Below are 16,898 nucleotides of genomic sequence, written 5' to 3'. Positions count from 1 at the left end.
ATACAATTGGATTAAAAACTTTTTGAACTTATTTTAATGAAATTTGACTTGGACATGTAATTTGTCTTTGCCTTAAAGTGACTTAAATTCTCCACACCTAGCACATTACACTACTTGAATATCAATTTCAGGTGCAGAATCCCCTCCCCTCAAAGTCTGCTCTTTGTGACTCTCACACCTTTCCTGTTTTTAGTAGGTATTGGTTGAAACATTTCAGTTTTTATGTTAGCCACCGAAGTCTTCATGTGCACAAAAGCCAATTTTGGTGGATATTTTATAGTTTAAGAAAAGTGTTTAAAGTTTTTACTTGGAGCTTTCTTCCTTTTACTTTCTGAGTGGCTATTTGGGATACCAGAAAGAGTTCTAAGTTTGGAGTTGCCTGGGGGCAAATCCAGGCTGTGCACTTCCTGCCTTCTGACCTTGGTGCGTGAGGTTCCAAAGGAACCTTATTTGTAGCTTGCTCTGCTGTCCTCATCATGTGGTCATGATGAGTGCATGGGACAGTGCGTGCGAATGTGCTCCACAAATGTCCTCTAACAAACTCCAAAGCTTCAGCCAGCCTGCTCTGGGTGCACGGCCGGCCGTTGCATATGGAACTGGACAGAACATGAAGCACAGTCTTTTTCTTGACTACTTTTAAGTGTCACTGTGTTTATGGCTCTATGATTTAGCACCATGTAAGAGGAAATAATCATTGCACTGCCCCCGAGAGTCTGGTGAAAGGACAAAATGCAGACAAGTGTTGAGTGGAGTCTATTTCCTAAATGATACATGTGGGGCCATGGCTACTATGAGTAACCCAGCTATAAATGGGTCATGGCAAGGCATAAACATCACATGCTCCTCAGCCTGGACTTAGGGTGACATAGACAGGTATTGGGTGTATCATCCCTGCACCAGCCAAGGTGAGCCTTTCCCAAACTAGAAGTGGGGCTTCTGAGTCCTTTTGTTTTGGGTACAAAAGGTGTCTGGGGTACCTGGAGAGTGACTTTTCAGCAGGGTGTCTTGCCTCCCCCTTCATTCTTACAAACGTCCCCTATGGTAGAACAGGACACAGGGGAATAGCTGACAGCTGGTGTCTAGGCAGCACAGCAGTGTGGCCTGGGATACTGCCCAACACACTTGCATTCCAACAACCCGACAAACAAGTAAGCTTTCCAGCCTGAGCAATTTTAGCTCTGGATCCTTTCCCATTGTTCCCGTTTCTAAATTCGAGCCCTGACCCAGGTCTCTGGATTCCTGGATTCTTGTATTTCAGTAACATACAACCAATCTGAGTACACACTGAGTCCCACAAGGCCAAGGAGAGAAACTCTGGTCCTCTGGGGGACTTTGCACTTCTGGAAGGACCCTGTGTGACCTTATCCATCAGCAGTGTCATGTGTCCAAGGTTGTTGGGCCCTCTGGAATTCTACTGGGACCTGGAAAGGACAGGGGAGCTGGGGGGGGTGTGGATACAGGGTGGTCTGCAGAAAGTGAATTGCAACGACTCCTCAGTTCCCTCTGCTGCCTCCTGCCTGGCTCCTTCTACAAGGAAGAATCAGGTTCACTTTATAGATTAAATGAGGTAATGGTGCAGTCAGTGGTGGCATGCTTGGCACATAGTAGACACTCAAAGCCGGCAACATCACCATCAGCTAGCTGTTCCTCCACCCCCACACAGCACAGGCTGATGGCACTGTCCCAGCATCCCCCTGTTCAGCCAGGCTCCCCAGGCTTCCTTGGCTCACAGGCACATTGAGCAAAGGGGAAGAGAACTGTCCCTGAGGCCAGTAGGGCAGCAAGAATTCCATGCTTTTGTTTTTTTCTGAGCAATACAGCCACCTCGGTGGTTTGGGCAAACTGGATAAAGGGTTCTCTGTGTTTTTGAAACTGTCTCAAAGTCAGGGAGATCCACCAGCTGAAGCAATCATGAGGAACATCTCAGGGCTTTTAAATAGTCGCTGAAAAGTCACTGCGAATGACTCATCCTAAATTTCTCAGTATAGCCATAAATTCACTACCTGGGATAGATATGTGCTGGTCAAAGTCTATATCAAAGCTGTTATAGAAATGGTTCCCACTTCTGGGTTGCAGATGGTGCTTCACAGTCTGGTCACTTCTCAGAGAAAAACTACACCTCATAGAACATGCTTAAGTGACAATTTGCAATGAATCATCACCCCTCCCATGCTGCTCAGAGAAGCTGACGGAATGTCTTGGCTTCAAGGGCAGCTTGTCTTGGCCTCTCACTTAGCCTGACACTGGCCATATGTCACCCAAGACAGTGACCATAGCAGTAAAATGGCTTAAGTGTACACATAGCCATGATGAGGCTGTGGCTGGGGCCTAGGGCAGACCCGACAGCACTGTGGGGATGTGGCACATCCAATCAACACTCCTGATTTACTGCACCGATGGCCCTTTGCTCATTCCTGCTGCCTCACATTGGGGAATATGTAACTCCAACTCCAGTTCTTGTCCTATTCTCACTTCTCCAGTGTTCCAACTCATCAGCCCTCAGGCCCCTGCTAGGTGTCAGGTGCTATGATAGGCAATGGAATGTAAAAATGAATAGGACATGTTCACACCCTTCAGAAGGTCACAGCCTAGTGGCAGGACAGCTATGGCAGGAAAGCTGTTAAGGAGAGAGATTATGCCTATTGGTAAATGATTACAATACAGCATGGAGGAGATCTTAGTCAAAAGTTATAAGCAAACAGGGAGAGGCCTGAAGGTTCTTGTCATGTTATAGAAGCAGTAACTGACCAGCAAACTCAGTGCAGGCTGTATGAGAGAAAGTGGTCAGAGACAGGCCCATGTGGTGGGCTGGAATGAGGCTGTGGATTTGCCGTTCAACAAAATGCATTTCACCTGGAAATTCTGCACAGGGAAGGAGGTGGTATCTTGCTTCCTCCTGGTTACTGGCATGGAGTAAAAACTGAGTTTCTAAAAAAAAAAAAAAGCTAGAGAAATATATAAGAGTCTGTGCTAACTGCTGGTGATAATGTTTTTCAGTTCTGCAATCATTACCTTCCTACCTTTCCTTCTAGTTTTAGAACCATCCAAACCTTCCCTGTTAGTGGAGTGGAAGGAGCCCAAGCTGGGGCACGGATCTTGGTTCAAATCCTAGGTTTTCTACTTACCAGCAATGAGACTCTGAGCTACTCACTTTGCTTTTTGAATCTGTATGTATTTCATCTCAACAATGAGTATATATAACACAAACTGCATCACAGCAATGCTGCTAAATGACACAATAGGCTTTGTAGCATCTAAAGAAATACACAGGACAGCAAAGCTTTCTGAAAGACCTCTGCTGTAGAGTACTCAGGGTTCAGTGGCCAAAACTGGGTCCCATGCTGCCCTAGCTATAAGAGAGCCTGGGAAGTATAGTATTTGGTGACTAGTCTTTGTAGTAAAGAGCAAAGGAAAAGGTGACTGTGGGTGGATATGGAGAGAGCCATACCACAGTGTCTGCCACAGCAGGGGTGACACTTGTCTGTGGAGTTTTCTTTCTTCAGCCATTCATAATAAAAAAAAAAATGTGAGAATTCCATTTCTTAGAAAAGTTTAAACCCAATCACATAAGGAATCACACACAATGAATAGACACCAAGAAAAAAAGGGAAAACAAATGTGTAAATAATGTTCAATGATCCCTGACTATAAGAGCTTTGTAAAGAAATGGCATACCAATTAGCTATTGCTGCGTAACCAGCCACCCTCAAATCCAATGGCTTAGAACAAAATCATTTCTTATTCTGGCTCATACATTTGGGGCTCAGCTGGTCTAGACTGAGATCACTTGTGCATCTCTGGCAGCTGGGGGCTCTGGGCTAGATGGGGCTTGGTTGGGACACGTTAGCCATGGTGGCTCTGCTCCACATGTTTCTTGTCCTTCTCCTGGGATCAGCAGGCAAGCTTGGGCATACCCTGCTCATGGCAATGGCAGAGGCACAGAAGAGTAAACAAAAACATGTGATACCTCTTGAGGCTTAGGCTCAGAACTGGCATACCATCCCCCTGGCCTCATTCTGTTGGCTGAACAAGTCACGAGGCCAAACTCAAGAGGTGAGGAATTATACCCCACCTACAATAGTAGGACACTAAAAAGTGCCATGGCCATAGGGATGAATACAGGGAGGGGTGGAGAACTGGAGCCATGATTGCAAATTGACCACAAGTCACTGAAGGTCTTGCAAGTCATAAAAATAAGGTGAGTATCACACTCCGATTCTTTAGAAGGAAGCCATCCTAATTTAGTTTGGAATTAATTAAATCAATAGAGCCAAAGTTCATGGTCACACTCTCTACTCATAATTCACTTTACATTCATGGACTTGAGAGATGAACTGTCCAAGTTTGATTTTGACTTGTACCTATCGTACTGATTTTAAAGCTGCCCCTAAAAATATCTCATGAAAACTAACGCTTCCTTTGGTTTCTCTTTTGCAGGCTTGATGTGAAGAATTGAAGAGGAAGAGAATGGATTAAAATGAAAATAGCTCACTAAAAATTTTATATATATTTGTATGAAGATTATGAACCTCCTGAATGCCCAAGACTCTAGCAGAAATGTCCTGTTTGTACATTTATATCTCTTCCTTCTAGTTGGCTGCCCTTCTTACTTTAATTTACCTTCATGTTTGGCACCTTGAAGAACAGATAGCTCAAGAATTCACCCCTTGGAAGGTGTAGTTTTGAGAAGGGATATGATTTTATGAAGAAGGATATGGCAATATGCATAACAGCAATTTTGATTGGAAGCTCTCTAAGCTACTTCCCACACTATTTTGGTCATTATTTGGAATGTATTTTAGCTCTTTACCTTCTGAATTATGTCAATAAACTTTTTATGAGTTCAAATAAATATGCAAGTAAATATAAAATATGAATCAAGACTAAGTTAATTTTTATATCTTTAGAGAGCTACATATTTCCCCACATGGAGAGAAATGAGATATCAGAGCCAAGCAAACCTCACATTGCCCAAGTAGGGGCTGCTCATTCTGAATTATTGGGTACCATGGGTACAACTATAGCTGATTTATCGCTGCAAATGAAGTTAAGTATTGCCTGAGGAACTGGGCATCATTGATATTCCTCCTCCAAGCATGAACTTTATGGTGACTGCATTTTAATTCTATAGAGGCTCAGAAATTCCCTCTTCCCAGATGGGATATAGAGTTCACCACAAGGCACAATAAAATAAAGCTGAGGGATTAGAACTAAAGAGACAGACAGATCATACCTTAGTTGTCCTAAGAAAGATGAACCATGTCTTCTGCTGCTAACATGGAGAGTCTCTATGAAACTTAATCAATGGCCAACATGGTCACAAACCAAAAGGAATCACCCATGCCCCTCTAGAGTCTTCTGATCTTCCCAGATGGCCAGGCAACTTCACACGATGAAGATTTGAGAGACCAGTTTCTCAGGACCACAGTGTTTTAAACACTAGTGTGTCCCCTGCCTGGTATACAGAGCCCCTAACACCATGACTTTCTTCCTTTTCTCAGTGCCTGCCATTAAAATAAATCAGATGTACTTCTAAACATCCCAAGCAAAAATGAGTCTTTAGCTTTTTTTTGTGTCATAGAGTTCAGCTTCCCAAAGCAGGACTATCACTGTACGCATGTGACTGACTGCAAATTCAGTGATGCCTGAAAGGTTCAGGTTTTTGTGAGCGGGCGCCAATTTAGTCATGGGTTCCAGACATCCCACTGGGATGTGGCTTAGCCTGGTGATCTAAATCTAATATAGGTATACAGGGCAGGGAATATCAATCAGAACGAAATATGGCAGCCTGATCATCTGTCGGCAGAGCAGGTTCTAAATACTAGGGTATTGGTTGCCTTGGGCCATTCTGTGCCTCCCTTACGAAGGCAGTTGGGTAGGCTTACAAAATTTACCTCAGTGTTCCCTTTGTTTATATATATATAAGTCCATGTTCAGTCTCAAAATTAAATTCTGGCTTAATGTTATAAAAACTATCCTTATATTTTAATGCAGTCCCCCAAGTAAGATTTGCAGCGTAGTATAGACCAAAATAATTAGACAAGTTAAATGGATTTTTGAGAGTTTTATATTTAATATGGTTTTTTTTGTCATTAAGGCTTAAATTCACTGTGTCTGGGATTTAACAAGTTCTGTAGCCCATCATTTGTTGGACAATGCACATAATATATGAAAAGGCAGAGTTTATTTTTAATGAAGTCATAATTCTAAAAATTCATATTTCATGCAAAATGGCTCTTTAAAAACCCATACATCATGTTGAAACAGCCTGATTTTTCTTATAGGCTTGTAAACAACCAATTATTATGTAACTTTTCTTTGAAGAAAAACAAGGTACAAATTGTTGAAATTTCATTAGGAGAGAGAGACAGAGTAAACTATAAACAACATTGGTTTGATTATTTACAGTTAGACATAAGGCACAACAGCCAGTTTAGAGCGCATGTGCTGTAACCAGCACCAACTATAAGATGCTCCACTGACAGGTGAGGATCTGAGTACAATATGACAGTCATTCCACCCACACTGCTTGCCCACCTTCTCTGCGGCAGGCTCTGTGCTGAGGGCTGGGAGGAATACAGCACATTCAGCCAATCACCTTCCTTCAAACACCCCCACCTTCCTTCTCCACCTCTCCCACAATCTCCTCCCCAGCATGGGATTTTCCTATGTTGTGCTTGAGGTACCAATGAAAGAAGAAGGCCCCAGAGGGTTCAGAACTGCATGGGGGCACGTGAAAAGCTTCTCCCTGTGGAGCGGAGGCCATCTAGAACAAGCAAGTCTCTCCAGAATTTCTCAACCACTCATATTTTATGATCCTTACATTTCAAGAGCACCAATTGGAAGGTTTGGCTTTCCTCTTCCTGAGTAGATGAATGACACAGTAGAATTTTAAAAGTTAGGCCCAGGGCGTAGGGGATGATAATTACCCAAATGCATCCCCCATTTTTCACTAGAGAACTCAGATAACTTACAAAAGTCCTCCCATTACGATTAGATCCATATAAGGACCACCATTAATTGAAATGTACCATCCTGTGAACCCCCTTCTCCTACATCTTTGGGCTGATATAGAATTAGGGCACTCTCTTTGAGCTAAAACATAGAAAGGTTTATGTGGAAGAGAACAGGGCTCATTGGATTTTAAGGTTGATCATTAAAACTAGTTCCCTTTGCATATAGCAAGGACTCATGGACAAAACCAAAGGGGAAGAGTTGAGGGAAGGACGGAGGGAGGGAGGGAGCAAGGGAAAGTGGTGGGGGGGAGGCACAGACAAATGTATTTGAAAAAATAAATTAATTAATTAAAGAAAAACTAGTTCCCTTTGAAGGCCTGTGGCATTATCTCATTGCTTGCAACCTAGCTTGAAATAGAAGCTGCCTTTATTTTTTTTTTTTCTTTAAATTTTTATTGAATTTATTGGGGTGGCATTGGTTTGTAAAACTATACAAGTTTCAATGTACAACTCAATAAAACATCATTTACACACTGCAATATTGATGAGTGGATAAAAATGCTGTGGTACATCTATACTCTTTTTTTTTTTAAATTAATTTATTTACTTTTTAAATACATTTGTCTCTGCCTTCCCCCCCTCTTTCCCTTGCCCCCTCCCACCTTCCCTCCCTCAGCTCTTCCCCTTTGGTTTTGTGCATGAGTCCTTGCTATATGTTCCTTGACTTTCCCCTTCCCTTCCCTTTCCCTGCCCCCCCTTCCCTCTTGTCTCTGTTGATTTCTTTTCCTTTCAGTGTTGCTGGTCATATTTGCCTTGCTTCTTTGCATTGTTGGTTAGGTTCCGCTTATAGGTGAGATCATATGGTATTTGTCTTTCGCCCCCTGGCTTATTTCGCTTAGCATGATGCTCTCCAGTTCCATCCATAGAAGCTGCCTTTAATTTGGTAATGAATGCCCCCTTGGAATTTTTAACTTGATGCTCAGTATTTGCATCAGTGTGGCCCACAGATAGTTCTTTGCCTCACAGACCTTTAATGAAAAGTGCTTCTCCAAAGGCAAGGATTTACTGTCATAACATTCAGACACAATCGTGTGTTCAATCAACAAGCCATGCTCAGAGCAATGACTAAGGATAATGTGACCTGCCAGCCTATCACTAGGCAAGGAAAACCCTTAGAGTCCATACAGAGACTTTCTCTTTTCCCTAAGCAAATGGCTAAACCTGCTTAGATCCCACACTGAAGGCAAATCACACTGTGAAAAACATATGTGGGTTATAAAAGAGGGGATTTTGCTATAAAATAAGATTACAGTCGTAACAACACCATCACCGAAAGGTATTGTTCAGAGGAAGAAAAACAACCTCAGTTAAGCAATCAATTTCGTATTCTTGGCCTCATATCTTTCAATCCTATGCTTGTTTATTACAGGAGAAAAATAACTCCCACAACATTTGACTTCTCTGCAAAATAATTCAGCGCCACCCCTAACTAGGAGATACCATGGAATCAGATAACAAGGTTTTTGTTTTTTGTTTTTTTAATTGCCAGCCCTTCCTTGGTTCAGTGAGGATATATTCAAGATGCAGATTCCAGAAGGAAAGGGGGATTTTTCCCCTTGGGCTTCAGGTGCTTGCAGAGGAGCTGCACAGCAAAAGCAGGTCTGCCCCCTAAACTCTAATTTTCAAATTTGATCGCAAGGTGGGTAGAGTGGTGGGGAGAAGGTACAGGCAGGATTTCATGACATGTAGTCCATGAAAACCCTGGTCTCTGGCAAAGGTGGGGGCAGAGTGGGCCAGAGACACCCCAGGAGAGACCGCGGAAGGAGGCCCAGGGGAGAGAACTGAGAGAGCAGCCAGAGGGATCCCAGAGCCGACCCACCCCCCACATGGCAGAGCCATCTTGCTCAGGCAGAACCTATTCCTGCCCCTTAACATTGCTCACGCATCTGTGGCGCAGAAGACAAGACAGGGTTCTGGAGGAATTTCTGTTCAGAAGCATTTTGGAACAGACAAACGTTCTGTCCAATCGCCCACACAAGCCACATTGCTTTACAGCTAATGGCAGGATCGGGGCGGGGGGAATGGGGGGGGAGGCGGGGGGAAGGTTTTATGCTGTACTTATAGTCTCGTTTTGCTTTATTTTACACTTTGCTTTCTGGCTCCAGCCACACACAGAAAGATTCTTGGGCTTAGGCGCTCCTCACTCTCCTCACCTAGCCAGAGCTGAGTTTTTCTGCATTCGGTGGGAAGTGATGGACATTTGAAGAAGCCAGGGGATACATCTCAATGTCTAGGGCGCTGGATGCCCAGCAGGGCACAGACATTCCTATACAGTACTGGAAATCAGGCCTTGGTTAGTGTCCTAAAATAATATGGGTGAATCCAACCTTATTATAATTTCTTTAAAATGGTGCATTGCATTCATTTAATTTTGCAGGCAAGGAAATGGGCATAGCTCTTTCCAGTGACTAAATAGTACCTGTGCATAGACCAACATGCCTTGAACCTTAAAAACAAACCAAAACACCAAAAGAAAACCCCACCTCAAAGTTTTTTTTTTTCCAAATCTCGACAATGATGGCTGAGAAAGGAAAGGCTGGAACTCCATCTGTAGTCCAGGCAAGTCATACATACATAGGATGGGGTATTTGGAAGGTGGAGATAGCCAGGAGAGATGTCCCTTAATGAGGGACCCACTGGGCTCCAAACTCTGTAGTTAGATCCTAGTCAACTGCTGGGACCCCCAACCCATAGACTCAACATTTTGGCCCTTTCTCACTTATTGCTTGCTTATTTCCCTAGACTTTTCTCAGCATGTTTTCTTTACCAGCTTGGGAAAGGGACTCCCCTCCTCCTGTTGCTCTGGAACCTTGCTGCCTGGATAACCGGACTCTGGCTGTAGATATACCAAATTGACTGTGCCTTAATTTCCTTGGAGAGCATATTTCCACCAGAGGCTTTACCAATATCTGCTACCCTGGAGTCATTCTTTCCATTTGGCCCTGGTTATAAAGGATAATGCCTATTGCTGGCTGGAAAATAAACGGTGGGAATTGGCATGTTTTTCAATGAGAGGTCATAGAGAACAGCAATGGCAATGGCCCATTGTATCCCCCAGAACTTTCGTTTAAAGGCCAAACAGAGGCAATGATCTCTAACAGATGCGCCATTAGGCAAGACCTACATCTGAAAGCTTTGTTGATTCAGACACTCAGTAATTAAGTTGTGGGCCAGTGAGCACATTATCTGCAATCAAACATGTCCCTGATCAGTGATTAGACAGGCAAACATGTGACCTCATTGTCTCCGCCGAAGGATGGTTATGTAACAATCTCTTGGCCTCAAACATCATGGTTATTTGCCAGCTTTTGATCCCAGTAAATATTTAAGCTGAAATCACTTGCTGTGCTTCTGGGAATCAGATTTTTAGGACAAGTGATTCTTCCTTGGGAGGCCTGATGCATTTGACCCAATTATTGATGTGCTGGGAACTCTACAGAGACCCAGACGTAAGGTGGGTGGGCCCATGAGAGAGAGGTAAGAGCTGCAAAAAATGTCTGAGGGGCAGCTCTGTGTCACATGACTTTACCCAAACAGAGACATGTCAAAGAGTGTCTGTTTTTAAACTTCAGAGCTTTCTTGCTGCATAAAATGTGGCAAAGAGAAAGGTGTGTAGGAGGGAAAGAGAGAGGGAGGGAGGGAGAGACAGAATGACAAAGAGAAAATGAGAGGGGGAGAGAGGGAAAGGGAGAGGAGGAGAGAAAGAGCATTTGCTCCTAGAGCCTGTGGGGTCACTGAAGAAGATTCTGTGGCTTCTTTCTGTTCTGACTGAGCAGGGCAAGCCTATCTGTTTCATGCATAATCAAACACTCATCATCTATTTTCTCCTGAAGGATAAGGAGGATGCATGAGGGCTTTCAAGTGCATGTGGCCTGGCCACACAAGGACGATAAGATAATCTGGCTTGGGGTGACCTGAGTCATCTAAATGTCACATAGTCTTGATGCACATGTGACCTGGAACTGCCCTGAGTGACTCAGGCACCAGCCCTTTCTTAATCCCTTATTTGCTCTCCTTACTTCAGCGAGATTAACACAGCCACAGCCTGCCGCAGAACGGCTCAGCAGCCCTCCCTCCGCATGCAGTTATGAGCTTGGTCTCTGAATTCAGACTGAGCTGCCTCTAAATCCTGGTTGCTCTATTAAGATGAACAATCACTTAAAATACTGTATCTGCTTTCAAAACTAAACCTACAGCCAAATCAATAGGCAATGAGCCTCGATCCAGCAGAGGGCCAGACATTATTGGAGGAGAGAATACTGACTGCATTGTGGGGTCGCTTCCCCCAGACACTTTCAAAGCTGAGTTTTGATGGGTATGTTTGAGGGTCATATTTGACCAGTATAGGGAGAGCTAAGCAAAAATTACCAACAATGATTTAAAATAAATCTATATATCTAGTGATTTAAACCATGATTCAAATCATTTTGACTTAAATTAAATCCTACATAATCCAGATTCCTCTATCTAAATCAGAAGAAATGATTTAGGCAAATGTCCAGATGCTAAGCACATTAATATGCTCTTTTTTTTTTATTTTTTGGTTTGCTTCTGTCTTCCTTTCTTTTCCCAGCAGCAGACTCTGAGACAAGGATTCAAATAAAGGTAGCTTGTTTGGGCAGAGAAGGAAACACCAGCACAGGACTGGGGAGGAGAGATAAAGGCAGAAGGCAGAGGTTGTGTAGCAGTTACCACTATGAGTAACTGGCCCTCAATCCCAAAGAGGAAGCCCTGGGAGTCTGAAGAGAGCACATGCCCCAGAGTGATTCCTGTTCCATCTAGGGAGCTGGGGTATTTATGTGCCAACTCCCCCCCCCCCCCATCGTTGATTGAGGGCTGCGTGCTGCACCAGCAGGCAAAGTACACTTTTCAGGGAAAGCCCCGCCCCCATCCCAACAAAGGAATGCAGTGATTGGCAGGTTGGAAGCTGGCTCACCTGTGCTGAAATGTAGGAGCCAAGGGAATATGGGTGAGGTGTAGGGCCCTCACTGCTTCTGCGCACAAGTGGCCAAAAAATAAAAGTAAAAATAAAGTTCTTATTATAGCAGATCACAGGTACGTTTTCTACTGAAGATGTGACTAACTAAATATGCATATTTACGTTAATTGAGAAAGTGAATCATTCTTAGTATTTCCCCAATAAAAATAAGCGAGGGGCAAAATATTTGGATGTGGAAATGACATCCTCCCCCCCAACCCTCACAAGGGTACCCATTTTGAAACAGGGTTGGTAATAAAAAATAATTTAAAAAACAGAAATTCCATAGGACATCCTATGCCAATTAATTTCACAAATATTCTCCCCTCCTGCTCATTTTCCAAATTACACTTTCATCATAATGACACAGAGATAAAGCCAGGCAGGTATATATCTATATATAGTAAAGAAATATAGATCTATATAAGTAAATGTGTAAATATATCTATATAAACATAGACAATACTACATGATTAATATTACTTGCTCTCCATATATAATTAATATAGAAGATTATCACTATAAAGGCTTGTTTTTATTTTTAAAATAGGTGTGTCCCCAGAAGACCAGTTATTCTGATCCAGATACCACTTTTCTTAAAAGCAGCATTTTTCCATCTATTAGGATTTTTTAAAAAACTGCAATGAAACCACATCATGGTTAAACCCTATGGCCCAAAGGCACCCTAGACTTTCTGTCACTGTTGTTTCTTGTAAGCCATTGCAAAACTGCACATGACTTGGGGCTTAGGTATCAGTTCAATAAGAAAGCATCCTTGAATAAATTGATAAAAAGAGTGAAAGAGAAAGAGGACCTAAAGATAATATGTAATCAATATCGATGATTTGGTAGATTGCTAGGTAGGCTCTGCAGTGAAAATGGAAAATGAGGTAATTGCATTAAGAAAGAATAGCAAATGGAAGCATCAGCAATGGAAATGTGGTTGAATAGATCATTACGTGCTATCCTGAGAAGCCCTGACATTGAAGGGTGGCAAGCAAGTCTCTTCCTTTGATTGGCTTCCGCACCACAATGACTTGGGGGTGATGAGAGCACAGAAAAGGTAAAGGCAGGTTTCCCCACTGGAAAATGTAAAAATGTCTTGAAAGTGGCAGAGAGAGCTAGGTGCTCCCCAATATTCATTCTCCCCCACTTTCCTGAGTAATAAAACTTCTAAATGTTAACCAGCTTTACATCCCCTCCTTTTGCCGCTAACGGTGGCCCAGTAGGTAAATTCTGGCTAAGATTAATTAAGCAAAAGCAGTGTTTATGATTCCTGGTAAGTATCCCTGAAGGCAGAGGTCAGCTACTTCTTTCTTCCCTTTTCCTCTTCCCTTTTAGCTGCAATGCAGATGTAATGGTTGGAGCAGGAGTCGCCATCTTGGAACATGAGGTAAAAGCTGCATGTTGCTAAGAGCCTATGTCCATAGAGCCATCACACTAGACTTGGACTGCCTACATTTCTGAGGGAGGAAAACAAAACCACTTTCTTGCACTTTAGGGTTTTTGTTACCCATAGCTGAACCTTACTTTGACTAATATAAAGGCTATTCTTCCACAGAAATAAATGTGGGATCCTGTGAGTTATTTGCAGGAATAGATTTTCATTTCTGACCAACAGCTTTACTTACTTCTTATGTTTACAGGTTCAGTCATTCTGTATCTCTTCCGGCCTTCCCTCACAGAAAGGACAGATACTTACCCCCATGCAGAGACAGAGCTTGGGCACGTGAACTGAAGCAGGCCATTTCAGTATGGGAAAAGGAGCAGTGGACAGTTAAAATGTAGTTAGAATTGATTCCAGATTGATAGTAGTGGCCTGCCCACTTAAATGGGAGCAGTGCCTGAGGCAAGACTCAGTTGGCGTTGAGCAGTGGTATGCTGGTTTCCTAACCACACTTCTCTATGGCTTGATTTGGTGATAGTTTTGCCACATTTACTCTTTCCCCTCGAAGCCTCTTTCCAAGCTTGTTTCTCCAGCTCTCCCGCTGAATATGTGAACTATCCAAAATCTACTGCTTACAGTCATAAACCTTGACTCATAGGAATTGCTATCTGGGCATGAGTTGCAACAAAGAGTCTCCTAGTTGGGGCTGAAGGCAGTGTTAAGGGGAGGACTTGGGCAGCCACTGGTAAAACAGAAAAATTAAATAAAATAATCATCTATAATCACTCAGAATAATATATTCTTGCAAGACTCCTTGTTCCTTGGACTGCTACATCTTCCTTGGCAGGGTCAAGAGTGAAATCCTCACTCATGAGGCGGGATCATTTGTCTCCTGGCAGGAAAGAAACAGCAAGCGGCTGCTTCCCTCACCTTCCCCCAACACACCTGCCGTCACCATTACCTGCCTTAAGACCACTAGGATTAAGGTCATGGTGTCCTAAACTCCCTTCATTCATCACAAGAAGCCTAGCCCACCATGTCACCCACATCTGTGCTTCAATTCCACATGGCTCTGCATAGCCCCTATTCAGTTCCTAATTCCCAGCGCTCCCTAACTCCTTTGAAGAGTTTTATACACCCCTCATTGGTAATGGGCTTCCTATTATAAATATATTAGGAATATCTAAGAGTGACAGAGGCTAGGGATTGCTGCTTCACCACCAGAAGTAAGGTGTTCATGCTTACCAGAGTGGGAATCAGAAGAGTCTGAGCCACAGGGGTCTTTGGCAGTAATGAATTGATCATGAGACCGCCAAGTCTGAAGGTGCTAGGTAGTCTACTAAGGTCCTGTTTGACTTTTACAGCAACAACAACAAAACTCCCTATCTTGTTAACAGAGGTTTGACATGTGCCTAAAGAAAAAAAAATACTGAGTTGAGGCTTCTCGCCCAGTTTTAAAACCTGAGCCACCCTACTCCCAGACCAAAGCTCCTTGAATGAAGGGGAGGCTGTGTGACCCAAGAAAGGACCCTGCAAAGGCTTCCCTCAGATACATCCTGGATCTTCCTTCTAGCTCTCATCAGAGAGACTCCATTATTTACCCCAGCAACTGTGCACTGGGTAAAGGGAAATATGTACATCTATGGGGAATTGTTGGACACTGGCTCTACAATAACTAAGTCCTGAGGACCCTGAAAGTTACTGTGGCCCATTAGTCAGATTGGTCAGATGATTAATGGAGGTTAGACAGGAGTTCACCTCATGGTAAAGCCTGTGGGAAATGAACCCAGCCCCAGGTTGTTTCCTCAGTTCCTGAGTATTGATTAAATATGTTCTCAGAAACTTGCTATGGCAGATTGTATTTTCCAAAATGGCTGCAATGATCCCATGATCCCAGTGGTGTTCTAAAATGCAACCTTGTGTCTCCCCCAGTGAGAGGTAGAGTGATTCTCTACCCCTTGAACCTGCAGGGCTCTGGGACTGCTTTGATCAATAAAATAGGGCAAAGTGATGCTGTGCCAATTTTAAGTGTAACGCTTAACTGGCTGGGCAGTTTCTACCTCCTGAAAGGCAGCTGCCCAGTAAGGAGAGCAACTACCTTGATATCACCATGCTGTGAGAAGCCCATGCCAATATGAGATGCTACATAGAGAAAGACAGAGGCAAACTGATTTGACCAATTGGTTTGACAATGAGGATATCCTTTCCAATATAGATGAGACATTTTCTGTAACCTGGATGAGCTAAAGCTGTAGTTTCAAGCTTTTGATGGAAATGTAATTAAAGCATGTGATAATATAAAAGTAGTACTTTATAAATAATATCGTAGTGACAAATACCTAAAAGTATTTGCTAAACTTTTCTAGGTATAAATAAATGACGTTCGATCATATATCTTCATTTCTTTTACTTGTTAATGCAAACAAAATTATAATCTGATACCCACATCAGAACTACATGCATTAGTTAATGGCTCAAACAACTTCTTGGTTGAACTGAATAGACATCAAGCCTTTATTTGTAGTCTGGTATTTGTCAAATGATGGTTGAACTACAACCACAGGTTGGTCAAAAAAAAAATAAATAAATAAAGCACCAACCTTTGAGAATTTATTGGCTATATGGAATTTACAATAAAGGGTATTGTATATTTTATTACTAGTTGTAATTTGTGTGCTAAACATCCTTTATGTCAGTACAATTTATAAGGAATACTTTTTTTGGAGAGATTGTTGGTAAACATTTACCAGCATACTTCTGCAGCCAGCCAAGATGGGGCTGAAGACGATGGGAATATGGCATGAGTAACACAGGAGGGATGTTGTAAATACCTCATCATCATCTGTACAAACAAGGACCATAGCCTCTACCCATATTCTTTTTCTCACTATACTGTGTATATATTTACACATTTCAAGTTATTGCCCTTTCTTTCCCTTTTCTTTACATCATTATTGAACATAGATTGTGTTGGAGCTTAAGGAGGGATGATGGCAATAATAGATCTCCCTCAGTTAGGAGAAGTGACTGATGGGTTGTTTTTTTTGGGAATAGGGTCGGTTGCAGTATTTGATTTGGGGCATTATACATATATATTTCAAATATATATATTTTTAGACATATGAGAAGGTGAGTTTTCAGTGATGTTTGACAGCCAAAGGGCTGGAGAGCTCCACCTTGCACCCTTCCCTGTGTCTGGAGAATAGTGCACAGTGTAAGTCTTAGAGGGAAGAGCAGTCCTGCCTCCTACTAAGGAAACTAAACTATGTGCTTTTCCCAACGCTTGCTGACTGCAATTTTTTTCATATTATCTAAACTGAGAAAAATTAAATCCTTCCACTCGGGATTCTGGATCTGGAGACAGAAATAGGAAAGAGTTTAGAACTCTTTGCAGCTATAGGCATGGTAGCCAGCCTCCCGAGGTGACAGAGTCGTGGGCAGCATGTGCAGCTCAGAAGATGCTTCTTTAATCAACTCTTCGTGTGGTGTAATTTTAGCAGTGGATTGAACTGCCTGG

General features: G+C 42.7%; 1 protein-coding gene across 1 annotated transcript in view; it reads left to right on the top strand.

The window, feature by feature from the left end:
- The window catches only part of SMPX (small muscle protein X-linked), a 48,373-nt gene extending 43,502 nt beyond the window's left edge, over positions 1-4,871 (top strand). The window contains exon 5 of the mRNA XM_054581138.1: positions 4,438-4,871. The gene's annotated coding sequence lies outside the window, so the exon portion shown is untranslated. The remainder of the gene's footprint in view (positions 1-4,437) is intronic.
- The last annotated feature ends 12,027 nt before the right edge of the window (positions 4,872-16,898 follow it).

This window comes from Pteronotus mesoamericanus, unplaced genomic scaffold, assembly GCF_021234165.1.
Source record: "Pteronotus mesoamericanus isolate MK-2021 breed Mesoamerican mustached bat unplaced genomic scaffold, CSHL_Meso_final contig_65, whole genome shotgun sequence".
NCBI lineage: Eukaryota > Metazoa > Chordata > Mammalia > Chiroptera > Mormoopidae > Pteronotus > Pteronotus mesoamericanus.
The sequence above is the reverse complement of the archived record's forward strand: the minus strand, read 5'-3'. Positions and strand labels throughout refer to the sequence as shown.